This window comes from Varanus komodoensis, unplaced genomic scaffold (genome assembly GCF_004798865.1).
Source record: "Varanus komodoensis strain SLA01 unplaced genomic scaffold, ASM479886v1 scaffold55, whole genome shotgun sequence".
Taxonomy (NCBI): Eukaryota; Metazoa; Chordata; class Lepidosauria; order Squamata; family Varanidae; genus Varanus; species Varanus komodoensis.
Window position 1 is genome coordinate 3,665,524 of NW_025336157.1, and position 17,173 is coordinate 3,682,696.

A 17,173-nucleotide genomic window follows, 5' to 3' on the forward strand; every position below is an offset into this window, starting at 1 on the left:
GCCTGGGCACCTGGCCGGGGGCTCTCCGGATGAGCCCTTGCCTTTCCAACTTTTCAGCCCCAGCTTGGAAACAGCCACCAAAACGGCGACATGCCGGTTGTCGTGTTCCTTGGGGGAGGCTGGTCCGCTGCCGACAGCCTTCGGCACCCACGCAGATGGCATGCCAGCTCTCCCTCGGGGGTGATGGGGGGAGAGCCAGGACTCGGTGGCAGATTTCCCAGTCTCCATCTGGGCGCAGACACACAGACGTGGCTGGGATCCCCCCCACCCCGCCCCATGCGTGCCTGAATCAATCAACAGCAGGAGACCTGGGAAATGATGAGTCTGCAGACATAAAAGTAGCCCTCCACTCACAGCGGGGAAGCGGGGAGCAAAGGGAGCCTGAACCTTGCTCCTTCTTGAAAGGGCAAACCCAAAAAGGAAAAAGATCTTAGTCTGCAAAACTTGTGCTATGGGAAATAGTTCAGCAAATGATAGAGGCATCCCTTTGCCTCCCTGTGGAGGATCAAAGCTGGATCGCTGCTTCGATCTCGGCTACTCAATTCCTTCTTGTGCTCACACACTCACCTGGTTGCCACGGGTGACCAGGTAGCACAAGGGGCGACCGAGTGGGCTGGCAGAGCAAGGACCGAAGGAAAGTGTCAGTGTACATGTTGCCAAAAAGCAGGAACCGCTTCTCCAAGAAAGGCTGTATACGTGCATGACATTTGCACAGGCCGATTTAGAAATAATTGTTATAATGGACAGAGTGATGCTTTGCATCTCCAACTAGCAGGGAGCCTTACTGTAGAAGGGCATCGGATAAAAGTCTAATAAATAAGATGGCAGCCAGATCCTGCGAGGCTGTTGGAGTGGTGCTAATTGTAGCCGGACAACTTCGAGGCCCCTGTCCGGTTCTTCCTTCTCTGGGTTCTTTTAAATTGGACTTGTACCAGAGGACTGTTTGACACACGCTCGGCCTAGATGACTCCAGCAAGCCAATGGCTTTTGTAGGCCTATTTAGAAGACTCCACATATTCACCTCCTCCTCTGGTTAAAGAGGACTAGCACGTTTTCGGAGCCAGCCCCAAATCCTGCACGTTCTGTTTGACCAGCAGTGTTGGCTGTATAAAAGTTGGGTGCCTGCCTGTAAGCAGAGATGCCCCATTCAAATTTCGTTTCAGCCCTCTCAAAAGCAACTCTTTGTTTCCAGCAAAGAACTGGTAGGCTATTCTAGTGCACCCCAAACCTGCCGGACCAGCTGGAACCCACCGACAGCCAGACAAGTTCTCTTTAAAGGCAATGCGACAGCTCATCCCCCTGTTTGCAGCCCCTGAGAGAAGGGCCCCCTCCGAGTTCGAACCAGCCCGCTTGGAGCAGGACCTTGCCCACGCCTCTTCGGGCTGAAGTACCCTCATGTTCCCCAACGAATGTGGATTAGGATCCTGGCCGTAAAGAGTGCCTGTGCTTGGATCCCAGGATCATGACCAAAACTCCAGAGGGGGAGCGCATGTCAAGACCCCCGCAGCTGTGCTCCATTATAACCATTCACCACACGAGCAGCGAGAGAAGGAAAACCGAACCAAACCAAACGAAGCCGCCCTCCGGCACACACGCTTCGCTGCAAAAGCATGTTCTAACGCTCGCTCCGCTTCTCCTAGCGGTGAGACCATCTGACCGTCTCGGCTCCAGATCTTGTAGGGCCCTCGGGCGAGGCAGCCACAACGGCCCCCTCCCTCGGTGGGCCGACCTTCTCACCTCCAGCAGCTCTGGCTCCTCTTCCTCTTCCTCATCGTGGCTACCGCTTGCTTTCCTTGGCAGGGAGAGGAGCATCTGGCTAGCCAGAGCAGGAGGCTGGGGAAGATGAGACGCAAGTCCAGGGGGGCCTTTTGAGCAGTTGGCAGGTGCCCAAACTTGCCAGACTTTGGTACCAGCCCTCCCTCTCGAGGGCAGGGGAGACACTCCTTCCCAGGGTTGGTTCCTGCTGGAAAAGGAGGGTCCTTTGCGTTCCGTCACATCTGCATGCCTAGGAAGGATGCATGGATTAGAAGAACTTGAGCTTAATATCCCCCAAATTCAATTTCAGACATTTTCAATTAGAACAGTTGCTTTTTTTGCATCACTACAAGGCTGTTCTTTCAGTTACTCTTTTATTGCTGACTATAATTTGCCAGGTGGTGGGTGGGAGGGAAAGTCTGACCCTAAAACTCTACCTATGTTGAAATTTCATCCTATTATTCATACCGTTTTTTTTGCTCTGAAAATGGCGGGTTGGCCTGTGCTGTTATGTCGCCCTCCTCGCAAGGAAAGAATCCAGTCTGAAGTGGAATACATTTCTCTGGATATTTCTGCTCCTCATTTCTGTTAACAGAAGCGAATTGTGTATAACGAAACAAAGAACAATAAAACGGGACACTGGCTTTCCCCAAACCGGCGTGTCTGTTTATTTTTTATTTATTAGATTTATAGCCCATTTTTTTCCTTACGAAGCAGATTAGGTCATTCTCCTCCTGCCGCTCTAAGTCTTATCCCCAGAACAACAACCCTGTGAGGTAGGTCGGGCTGAGAGTCTGGCTGGCCCAAAGTCACCCAGTTGGCCGCATGGCCGAGCGGAGACTCGAACCCGGATCTCCCGAGTCCCAGTCCCGTGCTCTTAACCATGACACCACACTGGCTCTCCGTAGGGTCTGCAGGCTGCGGGGGTGATGGGACTTGTAGTGTGGCAGTTCCATCCAACACCCTCACAGGGGGGTTGTTGCAAGGATAAAATATGAGCCTCCTTGGCGTCCTTGCAAGAGGAAATGTTTTAATAAATGTTTTAATAAATTAATAAATAAAATAAATAAGGTGGGTAAGAATGCGCGGCCGTAATAGTAAGATAATGCCAGTCTGTCTGGAAGGACGGCAAGCTGGGGAAATCTTCAGGTCACACAGGACAAAGACTCTATCAGCCCCGCTCGCTGCACCCAGGCCAGGGACAAGGCAGAGTCCCAAAACTGAGGTCAAATTCCAGCAAGGCCAGGCGAGGTCAACGCTGGGGGCACCATCCAGAGGCACGCTGAGGTCGGAGAGCAGCTCGGCGGAGCAGGACTGCGGGCAAGGCCGGGACGGAGGCAGCACGCGGGGCAACGCTCCAGCCCACAAAAATCTTAAATGGCAGGAGGACCTGGGAGGAGAAATGTCCGGCTTTTAAAAATAGCCGTGCCCTTCTCGTTGGGGCAAAGGTACTCTGCGTATGCTCAGGGACACGCTGCTCAGTGTGCCGGAACGGTCGCTCGGCGGAGCTCAGTGGAGGATGCTGGAAAGCAGAGTTTGAAGCTGGCCTCTCTTGCCTGCTCCTTTTGCTCTTGGCAACCGTTCCAGGAGCTTGGATGCGGCATTTGCTGTTGGCGCACACAGACCTGGGAGTTCAGACATCTTCCCCTCCCTAACCCCGTGCTTGAAGTTTTCTCCCTCTGCGTTGCTTCCAGAGCTTGTAAAAAATAAAAATAAATGGGGGCGTGGGAGCCGAGGAGACGGCACTGCGGTGGGGGGGGGCTGCACGGCCGGACTCGGATCGGGCGGGAATCAAGCTGCCATCCCCCTTCTCAGCTATTTTAGTTTAATTATTATTGCATATCGGTAATTCAAATGCAATCGAAAAGGGGAAACCTGAAGCAAGCACAGCAAGGGAAAGTAAACAAAGGCGGTAAGAAGGACAATGAAAATTTATTGTTGTAAGCCGCCCCGAGGCTTCAGCGAATGGGGCGGCATAAAAATGTTTTAATAAATAAAATAAAAATAAATAAAAATGCCTTTCCTCGTTCAGACAGAGGCCGGGGATCGAGAGAAGCCTCCGCTCAGTGGGGAGGCTGAGGTGGGGCAGCCGGCCAAGCTCTCTGGCTAGTCTACCTCGCAGGGCTGCTGTGAGGAGAACAGAGAGTGCTAAGGAGAGGCGTTGCGGAGCAGGGGTCTTGCAGGGGCGGCATGGGGAAAAATGTGTGGGGGGGGATCCACTGGAGCCCTCTGCCTCCAATATCAGTGGCTAATTTTACACCGTGTGGATGAGATCGGCACCTGGGATCAGAGCGATCCTACCCCTTCGGATAAGGAGGGTCACTGGGGGCATCCTCTTGCTTTGGCCTACCACTCCCATTGGCCCCAGCCAGGGTAGCCACTGGTCAGGGATGCTGGAAGGTGTAGTCCGGCCACACCTGGAGGGGCGCATTCCCCGGCCCTGATGGAGACTCTCAAATTCCCACCTGCACCCTCACCCCACTTTTGCTTCCTGAAAACGCACTAAGCCAACTCTGCTCCCTTGCGTGGGCGTCTTGGCCTCCCACACTTAAGCTGGCCACTCTGCATACGCCTAGAGGCACGCTTTACACTGTCTGGCTGCCCAGTGCACCCTCGCTCCAGGCCAGGGAAGGGGGTTCGGGGGCTCCCGTTAAACCACTTTCTTTGGAAGCCGTTCGTTCGCTCTTCTGGATAAGCGATCCAGAGTCTCCCGTCAGGCCTCTTGGCAGGCGCACGAGTCCGCAGAGACCCCGGTCAGCCTCCTCGGGCCGCTGAATGACAGCGCGTGGAGGCTGAAATCGGAAAGAGAGACGCATCTGGAACTGGTTAGCAAGAAGATTCCTGACACGACTTGAAATGGCTGCCTCACAGGGAACCTCTGGAACCACCGCATGGAAGTAAAAGAGTGCAAAGCGGCCAAGCAGCCAGCAGCTTTGCGGATGAACGACGCCAGGATTTCTGCCTGCTTCTGACCTTCAGGGCTCCACTTTCTGCACCAAGCAATTCTGGGTCCTGCGAGCTGAAGGCATTGTGCAAATTCATATCGCTGTACCTAAAAGGTGCAAGCACACACACACTCTCGCCACTGCTGATTTTCGTTAATGTTCTTTTTTTAAATTCCTCTGTCTATCAGCATATTCTATTTGCTTATAATGATTAGTTTCGGATTGCCAGTGCCGAAGTTTCATCTTCACCCCGTCAACGGACCAGCTTGCTCTGCTCACCTTCGACTCCAGGGGTTAAACAATTCTCAGCTCAAGAAGTCAACTAGAACCTTCCAAAATGTGTGTTCTAGGACATCATGCGTGCAAACATCGGCTGTTAAGCTTTTAAATGTGTTTTGACTTTAATAATAACTTGCAGATTGGCAGAGAGACGGATCACAATGGACTGGTGAATCGAGGCACGAGAAACCAAGTCGGACTGGAAACAGCGGGGCCTGTCCGTCTCAGGATCTCCCAATTCAGAGAGCAAATACTGCGGAAGGTATTTTAAATTGCAGCTTCTCCGGGTAAGAAATCCAAGCCGTTCCACTGCGTGGGAGAGGGTCTTCTATTAAGCAGACTTCTGCAAATGTGGTACCCTCCGGAAGTTTTAGACTAGAGCTCCCATCAGCCCCAACCAGCATGGCCAGGGCTTGGGACTGCTGGGAGATAACGTCTTATCATTTCCAAAGGATCCCAGACTGGTGGAAACTTTTGAGGCAAGCCTTCTTTAAATTTAACTGGATTTTTTTTAACAGAAGTCTCCTGCAGAGATTGCTTTTGCAGAGAAAGGCTTCTGTAAAGTTTAATTGTAGGATGGGCCAGCTGCTGGAAGAAAGGTAGCCAAGCTGCATTCTGTACTGTGAGCATGGGGTGCCATTCCCCCCGCCCTTTTTTCCCCTCTGTTTGCATCTTGGGCTTACGGGGTAGCACGGCTTTCCTGACCCCGGGAACTGTGACCACGTCACTGTCACCACCTGTCACTTTTCTCGCGGAGAACAGCTGTTTACGCTTCTGATTTACGGAGGACACTTCTCTCGTGCGGCTCCCCCCTTGCACAGCCTCTGACAGAAGCAGGCAGATTTACAGACCCCTGGGACGGCGCCAGCGCCAGGCCTGCGTGGCCCAGGGCGACCGTGACGTCTCCCGAGGCCCGGCCAAGAACAGTACACAAGAGCTTCTCGGAAGGAGATTACAATGAAGGGGATTCTCTTCTGGATCCCGGCCCTGGGAATGGAGTGCAGGGAAGAGACAGCGGCCGGGCTGAATCCGGATCTTTCCCGCTGGGGTGCTGTGCAAGCCGGGCCTGTCCCAGATCCATCCTCTCTTCCCACATCCTTCCCATCTGAAGCAGTGCCACTGGCTCCCGGACAAGCCCTCTGCCAGCCCAGCCCTTCTGACAGCCAGATGTGGCAAGCGCCTCCTGATTCACGCCACCGGCACTTTCTCTTCCCAGTCCTGAGCTGTGGAAATCTGGCCTCCGTATGGGAGAACAAGGCCCCTCTCTTGCTTCCCGGAGAGCACGCCGGGGCATCTCGCGCCTGAGACACGAGCGAGGGCGGCCTCCCTCGAGTCCTTCTCTCTGGGTCTGCCCCACGCAGGGCCGGTGGGCAGATGCAGGCGCCAAGGGTCGTCATGGGCGGGCAGCCCGGCGAGGGCCCACGGACAAAGAGGAGCCGCGGGGGTCCTCTGTTCCCCGTGGCAGCCGCTCATTTGCAGTCGGTGACCACGGTGGAGAGAAGGGCAAGGCTCGCCCAAGAGCCCTCAAAGGCACGGACTCCCTCGAGCCCAGATTTGGCCAGCGAGCCGTTCCAGCCACATGCCGCCAGCAAGGCTGAACCCCAGCTCTTCCTGAAGCGAGGCGTCACAGCTCACCCAGCCCGCTGCTGGAGGGGGTGTCTCTCCCTCCCCTCCATCATACGAATGTGCCTTCGCTGTCCCCGAGGCTCATTTTCGAGACAAAATGCCTCCGTTCCATCCCGGAGTAAAACCTGCGCAGAAACGGAGCAAGCCTGCCTCGACGGGGAAGGGGAAGGGGTGCGGCAAGGAGAAGGGGCCCTCACCGCTCCCCAGTGAGCCAGATCAGTGCGCAACAAAGCCCCCCCGTTCCTCCGAGTGGGGCGCTTGGGCTCATCGATGCTTCCTGCTACTTGGCAAGGGGTGAGGGGGCCGGCGGTTCTCCGGGGGGGAAAGGAAGGGAGTGGGGAGCACAGCAGAAGGGGAAGGTGCCGGCTTTTCTGCCTCGAGGGGGAGCAGGTGCTTTCACCAGAAGGCTGTCCGTCCGCTTGGATCCTGTTCCGGAGGGCATTTGCGCCTCCGAGGAGCACAATGAAGCCTCTTGTGCGACAGGCCGGGCCAGCAAGCCACCTCTTTGTGGGGCGTCCGGAGATGCGGGAGAGACCGGGCGGCGCAGCTGCAGCTTTCATCCGGTGTCGGCCTTGTGAAGACAGCATGTTCGCTTCCCTCGCCCTGTTGGGTCCCGAGTCTCGCTGGCTCCGGTCCTTCTGCTGGAGGGCGGAAGCTCTCCGATCCTGCCATGGGGTCTCTCTGTGTTGGGAGCAGCCCCCAGCAGGGCCAGCAGGGCAGGGCCCCCTCCACGAGGGGCCCAGGCATGCTCAAACTTGCTCTCTGTGCAACGCCGGGAGCTGTAGGGGCGTCATTCCTCCTCTCGGCTGGCATTGGACTGCAAAGACGGTCACATCCAGGGTCGAAACCAGTCTCGATTTCAGCCTGGCCTACCTCGCAGGGTGGTTGTGAGGATCAATGAGCAGGGAGAAGGAGGGATGCTTCCTTGGCCATATGGTCAGCCCCAACTCCTACCCTATTCTGATGGGAGTTAGTTGTTTGGATTCCCTTGGGGTTTTCTTTTGGCCTGAAAAGGCCGTTTGGAATCAGAGCACCAAAAGACCTATTCTAGGAACTGGCACCTTCATGGTAGGACCAGGGGCTTAGGGACAAGCCCAGCCTTCCTGGAAGGCCCCCTCCTCTTTCGCCCTACCACCAATCCCTTTGGCAGCATCCACGGTTTCGTGCCATTTTTTCGAAATGCCAGGAGATCTTCTGACCTCCATCCCATGAAAGAGGAAGCCGTCCTCAGCCCGGCTCAGAAGCCAAGAGCCTGGAAAGCGCTCACTTGGGTTTGGTTTTCCCTGGAAAGGCGGCTTGGAATGGGGCTTACCGGAGCGCAGTGCTGGTGTGCCCTCTCTCCACAATAATTGTAGGGTGTTTCCCGGCTGTCGAATCCCACAATTGTATGCTCATGTTCCTGTGGACTCAAGTCCCCCACTCAGTCAGGCGATGGATGATCGCGGGCCAGTCTGAGCAAGAGCTTCGGTAGGCCAGAACTGGAAGCAATATCAAACCACCTGTTGGCTTAGCTTGGAAACCAGGACAGCCTTCCTCAGCGGGAAGGCCTCCAGATGCTTTGCTGTTCAACCCCCATCATCCTGAGGACAGCATAGGCAATAGCTGGGACTGCTGGGGGTTGCAGTCCAACTCACTGGGGGCGGTTGTGCCCTAGAAAGTGTGGGTTGTGCTCCACACGTCGCCTCTACTAACATGAAGGATCCATCCCTTGCGGGAAAATGGAGTGTACCTTTGCAGAAGCATGGAGACAAAAGAAATGTCGGAAAGTCGCAGCTATTCGTATTCCCATTTTCCACTAGCAGAAGGTTGACTACAGTCCAGGACTGGCACAATCCGGACATGTGAGATTCAGCCTTCATCTTCCGGACATCTTTTTATTATGAATTTCTAAGTCAAAGCCTTCAGCACCCATGACCACAACATTCAATCTCACGTAACAAAACAGCTCTCTCTCGTTTTATTTTTCCTTCCATGAAACGGTGCAACCGTCAGTGGGTCAGCTTGTGCAATGGTTTGTGGAGCGGCAGATGCAATACCTTGTACAACAACCTTTTGTGCAACCGTTTGTGAAACATTTGGCAGGGCAGCCTTCTGCAGCAGATTTTTATTCTTTTTAAAAAAAAATCTGGAGGGGATTTCAGCTGGATGGCTCACAGCCTAGTGAGAGAAGCAGGCAGATTGGAAGACCAGATGGCTGCAAAGTTCCTTCCATCATGCTCTGATGTAACTCTTTGAAGTCAACGTTGGTTCTGTCCAAAACTGGCGAGGTGAATTCCAAGCAAGGCAAACTAAGGGAATTTGAACCTATGACCACCGACTCCATCGCCAGCACGTCCTTCTCCCAGCGAATCCAGGGAAATCTTCTTGGGGTGTCATTCATGAAACCCCCACATGGATCTTCCAAGCTAAATGAATCTATGCAGCTGCCTCAGGACATCTGTGTTTGGGATTGTCCACATTGGTAATAAGAGATCCAGTGCTTCAGAAAGGGGGCCGCTGGGATTTCTGGAGACCTCACGCCACAAATGAGTCTGCTAGCTGATGTGGCTGCAAAGAAGGCAGTCTTTGGAGCGGTTTGAATCAATTTGCCTCTTCCCCATCACGCAAGGTCCTAGTCCTCCACGTTATATAAGGTTTAGTTCCCCTCTTCTCAGCCCTGGTTAGGCCTCATCTTGGGTTACCACATTCAGTCCGGTTGTGTGCATCACCATTCAAGATACAGAGAAAGTCTCAGAAGAGATGCAGGGAAAGTCTCAGAAGAGGGCAGCAAAAATGACCAGGGGACCGGACACTGGAAGAACCGGGCATGAGAAGAGAAGACTTGGGGGAGACACGGGGACCCCCTTCAAGCACCTCAAAGGTTGCCACACGGGAAGGCCAGGATCTCTTCTCCATCATCCCAGAATGCAGGCCCAGTTCCAGTTCCAGGAAGCCGGATTCTGGCAGAACCTCAGGCAAAACACCCTGGGAATTCAAAGATGGGACCGATGACGTAGGAGGGGGGTGGCCTTTCCCACAGGGGGACAGCCAAGCTGCAGCTGGACAGCCGTCAGCGGGACGGAGTCCTGCGCTGGTTTTCTCCCATGAGCATCTCAAACTGAAGAGCTTTAGCCAGTGAGCCAAATCATTCTGAACCGGAGACCAGTTTACACTCGCTTGCTTACTTTGACAAGGATGGGGCGCCATTGCTTTTCATGTCTGTTGTAAGAAAAACTGGCTAAAACATTCGGAGGAGTTAATTTCTGGAGCCTGTCCTGAATTGCACATGGTGAGATGGCAGGGAGCCAAGCCAACCGCAGCCCGCTCCTTCTGAATTAGCCGGCAGCCGGACACTGTGACCACTGAACCATCCTGCCTTTTTCTGAGTCCCTGACTTTGTAAGAGGGAGGCAGGCTTGTGGTTCTCACTGAGCAGTGACTCTTCGCACTGAGATGTCACATTCCGTATCAGCGGCAGGCACAAAAGACGCTCACAGAACAGTTACAGGATCTTTGGTGCCATCTGATTTAGCAAAAATGTATGCTTTCCGCTGAGAGGATGCCGCAATGTCTTTTTAATAAGGGTTTTCCTAAATCGGCTAATTGTTGGAGGTGTAGCACAGCTGCTGCTTCTCTTGCCCATCTGGCAATGCCCAAAGGCTGCCTCTTTTTGGGAAGAGAGGAGAATGCAAGATAATCAGTGGGACGGAAAGGCCTTTCAAATTCACTCTTGCGAATGTTTTCTCAGGTGTTTACTTGCTTCCTGCTACAGAACCTGCTCAGCGTAAATGGATCCTCTGCACCCTTTGGGCAGCTAACCGGCTCGTGTTGTGACACAGGAAGGGCAAACAGCCACTTTCTATTATGCGACAAGTTGAGGTCTTGGGTTGCTTTCGGGAGCCAGTTTGGTGTAGTGGGCTAGACTGGGACTCAGGAGAGCTGCAGCCGAGTCCCTGCTCAGCCACGGAGCCAAATGGGTGACTTTGGGCCAGGCACAGGCTCTCAGCCCAGCCTACCTCACAGGGTTGTTGTTGTGGGGATGAAAATGGAAAGGAGACCTTTGTTAGCCCCTCTGGGTTCTTAGCAAGAGGAAGAAAGGTAAAATATAAATGCAATGTATTTATCAATGCAACCTTATGTTGGTAAAAGATATGTGCAGTAATACGCCATTGGTAAAAATATAAATGAAGGTAAAATATAAATGCAATTATATATGGTGGGGGGGTTTGTTTGGGGCATGAGTTGCACGTTGCAAAATCGCTGGGCATGGCTGGGACTTGCCTGAAGGCTCAGCATGACTAACCCAAAGAACAGGAGTGTCTCTTGGGATACCTAAGATGTGCACAGGTCTGCAGAGGCACCCTCTTCGTCCTGGGCTCCGCGCACCCCAGCTGCGGCCCCCGAGAGCGTTGCACGGGTGCTGCACCCCCGCTTTCTGGACCAGGGCATGTGCATCTTGTGAGGCTGTGCTCAGGCGGGGAAGTCGGCGTGTGCCAAGGAAACTTTTGCCCGTGAGCTGCGGTGGCTCATGTCCCAGCAGGTGCAGGGGCCGGGGTAGGCGGCCTGGCGCGAAGCGGAGCAGCCGCCTGCTGCCGGTGGCCTAGCTGGACGCCGGAGAAAGCAACGCTCCCTTTCCTGAGGTCATGAAAAAGCCACAAGGGCTTCGGCTGCACAGATGCTTCCGAAGCCCTTCCTTTCCAGCTGTCCAAAGGCGTCCTTGCGCTGTGGTCAGTTGTAGCATGAGCATCGCTCCACTCGGAAAGTTGTGGACATGCTAAAGCACCAGACCCTCCTTTGATGCCGCAACCGAATCACAGCCTGCAAAGAGACCGAGCCAAATCCGAGTGGAAGACAACAGATATGCAGAGGAAATTGGGTGTAAACCATGCATAGAATATGTCCCTGGATGGCTGATTCATTTTCTTAAGAATCTCTGCTCTTTCCCCCCTTCTATTTTTTAAATCATGTTTCTAGCCCTTATGGTTATGAAGTCATCCTTGAAGGCACATGGGCAATTCCTAGCAAGATTGCACGGCCCAAAAAGCAGATTGGGGAGTTTGAATAATTGTGCAGAGTGTAAATACTGCAGGAATTCTTCAGGGCCCAGAGTTTGGCTGTTATATCAGGCAGCCTCATTTCAAGAACGAACCATGGTTCAGTGACACTGAACCCTTGAGTTTGGGCTACTGGGTTATCTGAACCAGTCTGGGAAAGATCCCCCTCATTCTGGTGTCGTGGTGGAATCTGGGAAGGAGGTTTAGGAGAGGCCTGGAAACAAGCACTTATCTTCACGACCTCCCAGCCGGAGCTCCCAAAGAGTCGCTTGCATGATGTGGCTCAACCAACCAACAATTCCCAGATTGGGACCACGTGCCTCTCGGATCCCTGAGTCATGATTAGGGCTTCGAAGCTGGGAAGAAGCACTTCCCAGAAAGCATGACCTTGCATCCCAGTAATGACCTGCCTGCAGACAGAAATCCAGCTGGAGGACAGCTCAAGTGCCTAGTCCCTAGTGACTCAGCAGCTCACCCAGATGGCTCCTGTACTGACACGGGGGACATTCCGACAGGGTGGTTTGTCTCTCCTGAGAAGGAGGGGGATTTCTGCCAGCAACAGATGCCTCACAGGGTGTTGATGGAGGAGAGACCACAGAAAGGCCCTCTCTTCCGGTCAAGAGGGCAAGATCCTGGGCCACAGATGAGTCAAAACATGAGTCAAGCTTTGGACTGAATTTAAATTCAGGCAGCCATTTGAAAAAAGCCAGGGAGGGAAAGAAACACTTGGTATTTTTTTTTCCAAAGGGTGCCATAAACAAGGGGACAGGGCAGGGGAATGAGTGGGCACCCTGTGTCAAACTGGGCCGGAGCGCATGCTCCCGAAGGAGCGACCCGGAGAGGCCGAGGAGGTCGGGCTGCAGAATGCCAGGAATCTCGGCCCAGCCTAGAATCAGCTGCCCGCCTTTTAACCCCTGTGGGTCGAAAAATCTTGCTCCAGCCAGGAGACGTCCTCATCGGCCGAGTGGCCTATTGCCATCAGCATGCCTTTCACAAGGTCTAGGAGGACAGACCTCTGCCCCAAGGAGCTTACAATCTAAAATAAAATCCAGCATGCGCGGGGGGGGGGGGGAGGTTTGGGGACCGGCCGATGAGGAACAGCATGGGTTGAAGCTTGGAGCACATACCCTGCATTAGTGGGGTCATGAGGCTGTGTCGACTCCAGGTATTGGAGGGGGTTGGGGGGCTTGTGAAAGCACAAGATTTGCGAAAGATGAAGGGATTTTGCATCACACAGACCCTCCTGGAAGGCCCTTTCCAGGCATAAGGATAAGGGAGAAAATATGCCTTCTTTTGCCAGAGATCACATGGAAGTCTATTTATCTGCATAGATAAGGAGTCCCTTGGGTGGCTGAAAATACTGCAATTCTGGTCCTCCTTCTCTAGGATGAGGTTTTAACCCTCTGCTTGTCCCAGACTTCTGCTCCTGGATTCTTGGCGATCCGAGACCGGCTCCTTTGACCGTGCTTTCTTCACTCCACACCAAAGTTTTTCCTTTCCGTGCAGTCCACCTGAGCAAGCACTAGATGCCCTGTGGTAGAACAAAATGGTGAAAAAGCAGGAATTTCCCCCCGCCGGTTCACGGGTCAAGTTCAGAGAAGGTCTGCATTTTGCTGGGTGAAGAGAGAAAGCTGTGGGGATGCTTGGAAAGGGGCCTGAAGGATAAAGGCAGGGGGACACAGGCAGGGGTGAATCTGGGGATTGGGGAGGGGAGGGAGGGGGGAGCCCTGAAAACAGCAGGAAGGGGGGTGTGTAACACACCTGGGCCACTTTACCTGTATAGATTATTATTATTATTACTATTATTATTATTATTATTAAAACATTTCTATGCCACCCCTTGCCGAAGCCTCGGGGCAGCTTACAACACAATACAATACAATACAATACAAAAATAACAATATAAAATTAAAATTAATAATATAAAATAAAAAATATATAAACAATATAAAAGAAGTTGTAAAAGAAAAGTTATAAAAGAAAAGAAAAGAAGAAAAGGAAAGAAAAGGAAAGAAGTCGCCCTGGCCAGATCCCAATCCTCTGGAAGTAATTTGTGTAAGTTACATCAAAATCGTGTCCATCTCATTGTCCAGGTGAGCTCAGTCCAGTTGCTGCTGTCCAAGGACTGGCGATTTTCTTTCTTTATGAAAAGGTTTTCTATCCTGCTCTGAGACATTCTCTAGGGGACGGGATAGAAAAGCTTTTCATAAAGAAAGAAAATACATAGAAATAAATAAATAAGCTTCAGAGCGGCTCCCCCCCCTTGCTCAGTTTTCCCCCGGACGTGGACCAGCTGAGCCCTTCAAACAGAGGATTGCCCTCTGAGGGCTTTTCAAATGGAGGGACCTCATCTGTGAGGGAGGACACCCGACTGGTCTCATGGCTGAACAGCAGCAAAGAATCCAGTTTTTGCTCTAAAGAGTCCAGCCTATGGGGCCAGAGTTATTGCCAGTCGTTGTCCTCCAGAGATATTGGGCCAGCTGGGGATGATGGGTGTCACAATCTGCTGGGCCCCAGGTTGGGGAATATGATTCCGTGCCATCCTGACCAAAAACAAGGAATATTTCTGTTACCTTTAACTGTCGCTTTCCCATTTGATGCATAAACTCTGAGGGTTTGCAAGCTGATTCCATCCCAAAAGGCTTTCTTTTTTAAGTGCACTGTTGAAACCAGTTTGCAAGACCTCGTGAGCATATTTTATGTACACGCATTTAATCTCTCCAGTTGCATTTCGTTTGTGTGTTTCTTTTACAGGACCATCAGACGTAGTTAAACGGGTGGTGCAGACAGTTGGAATGATGAAGAAACCTGCCATGTCCCTTTGAAGAGTCATAAAAGCAAGACGAGGGCCACACCACAAGCAAAGACCCCCCCCCCTTTTCTCCCCAGAGGATCAAAGGAAAGCGGCTTCACCACTTGCAGTGCACCACCAATTAAATAGGTGTGGCAGGTTTTCAAAATATCCTTTCACTGCCAAACTTTCTTGTTTGTCGCTTTGCCGCCTTTTCAGACCAGAAAGGACTTTTCCACTACAGAGCTGGAAAGTTCCTGTGACACTCTAGATGTGGATGAACTACAACTCCCATTATCCTTCACCACTGGGAGGACAGCATGAGGTGATTTCAGTGGACTGATGCAGGGGAAAGAATGTGCGATTGGTGGGTTTTATTTGAAGAGGCCCCGAAATGGCTTTGGCTCTTCATTTCTGATTAGATTAGATGCCAGCTCCCTTCCCATAAAAAAGGAGAGAACCAGAATGGTCCCTAAATCTCTAGAAATACCACCGCTAAGCATTTCAAAGTGTAGCTCATTTCAAGACCAACATGGAGAGAAACATACTGAAAACTCCAGGAAAACATATTGAGAAAATGAAAAAAGAAGGAGCAGAGCTAGGCAAGGATAGGAAGAGGTCGAAGAAGAGGTTTAACATAATGCTCGGAACCTAAAAGATCATAAAGGATAGGAAAAGGTGAGCGGGGAAAGGAAAGAGGGCCGGTTCGGGGCCGCTCACCCCCTCCCCACTTCCTACTGATCCTTGCAGCACGGGCAGGTCTCGGGGTTGCGGGGGCTTTGGACGGCCTCTCCATGCAAGCCAGACCCTGGAGCCACGGACATGAAAAAGAAAAGGCATTTTAAAAGCATTTTTTAGCTGCGTCAGGAAATAGTTGGTGGATGTTCGCGCTGCCCTCGCCAAAGCCCCCCACCCACCCTGGGGAGGTCTGGGGAGAAGGGGGGCGGGAGCGCTGGCAGAGTCAGCAGCTGAAACGCCGACGGGTCAGACTGTGGGGTGCCAAGAGGGCAGACCACAAGAGAGAGAGAGAGAGCGCTGTGGGTTTTTCGGAGGTGCCCGGTGCTGCTCCCAGCTGGCCGGCTGCAACCCTGCAACTCCACAAGCGTGTGGAAAGTCCAGAGACAGGTTCAGGGACAGCTGGATTGTGTTTTTCAGAGATGAGGGTGGCTTCTTTGCGCCAGACCTCCGAGGGACATCTCTGGGTATAACCTGGGGTGTCCGATGCTACAGTTGGTTCAAAGGGATTCTTTTCTTGAAACAGCTGTCCAGTTCAGGCCCAGATTAGATGAAAAGAACCAGACCAAAGGCTGGCGGGGAGGCCTGCACAGGCCTTGAAGTTGCTTATCAACAGCAGACTAAACAGGCAGATAGGTTACGTTATCCTGGCACCGAGAGATGTTGTCTCGTTTGCATTTCTGTTTGAATTAGAGCAAAGTATTGCTGGTTTCCCACTTGCACACGTGCGATTTCTGTGCAAGCTTGCGTCGCGTCTTTCTTTTGCACGGGTTGCTTTCACGGGTTACCCTGCGGCGAGCGAAGCAGCTGGGTCGGAGTCAGGGCTGGCCTCAAGGGCAGGTGTGGAGGAGCAGAAGCTGAGGTCCCGCAGCCCAGCGGGGGCTCCGGTGAAAGCCCCCGGACTCGCTGCTCCCCTTCCCCTTTGCGTTTTCCATTCCCCTTCCAGAAACAGCCCTTCATCCTCTAGCAGCCTGTGAAGGAGCCAGTGCAGAATTTTCTCTCTTCCCCCCAATCTGGGAGAGACCTGCTTTCTCGGCCAAGTTTTCCTGGCACTTTTTGGGCACAGAGAAAAGAGAGGCGGTCTGCAGACTCCCCGATCTTTGCTGCTTCCTTTGCCGAAGGAAGCGGTGTTGGAAACCGACCCCTGTGTGAGTCGCGAGACCAAACGCCCCGGGGCTCTTGAACTCCTAACTGGAATGTGCTGGTGGGTAACGGGGATCTGAAACGGGAAGGATGGGAGGAGTCGGCGATGCTCAGCAAAGCCAAGGAGAGGAGCCCCCGGAAGGGCTCACAGATTACAGGGGGAAAGAGGGGCAACATGTCAAGAAAGGGCTGGATTCTGTGCATGTACAGAGCTCTGGGCGGGCTGTGCTTTCTGCATATGGCCAGGCGTCTCTTGCTCGTCCTTGGAGTTCGAGTCCTGTCTAGAGCAGTGTGAGTGTGTGTTGGCAATGCCAGGAGATGCCAAAGCAAGGGAGAGGAACTTGTGGCCTTCCGGACGCTGTGGGATGCCAACTCCCATCATCCCTGCTCACCCTCTGGGTGAATGGGGTACTAGTCCAATGACCTCCAGGAAGTCCCCCTTCTCCCTTAGCCTGACTTATTTATTGATTATTTTTAGCCTTATGGCTAAAATGTGGCCACAACTGGTAAATGATGCAGCTCTTTTCACATCCGCACGCACGCCAAAAGCAGCTGTCAAATCTGCGGCGGAGAAGTCAGTCTGGAGTCATCTCTCAGTGGAGCCTCCCTGTCCAGGAGCAGTGTACCTCTGTACCAGTGTGCGTTTCGTACTTGTTTCTCCAAAGCAGCTCTTTGAACCCTCGATTCTGCTAATTGAAGCAAAACCCCCCGATTTCTCTCCTTGTCCAGGCCCAGCGGTTTCTCCGGCAAAAATAGACCACCCCTCCAATCTTTCTAGAGCAGGCCTGCTGCCTCCCTGCGTTATCCTGCTTTGTCTAGGGCGTGCTTTCATTTTCTCTGCATTGTTATGGCCTGCTTTCCAGACCG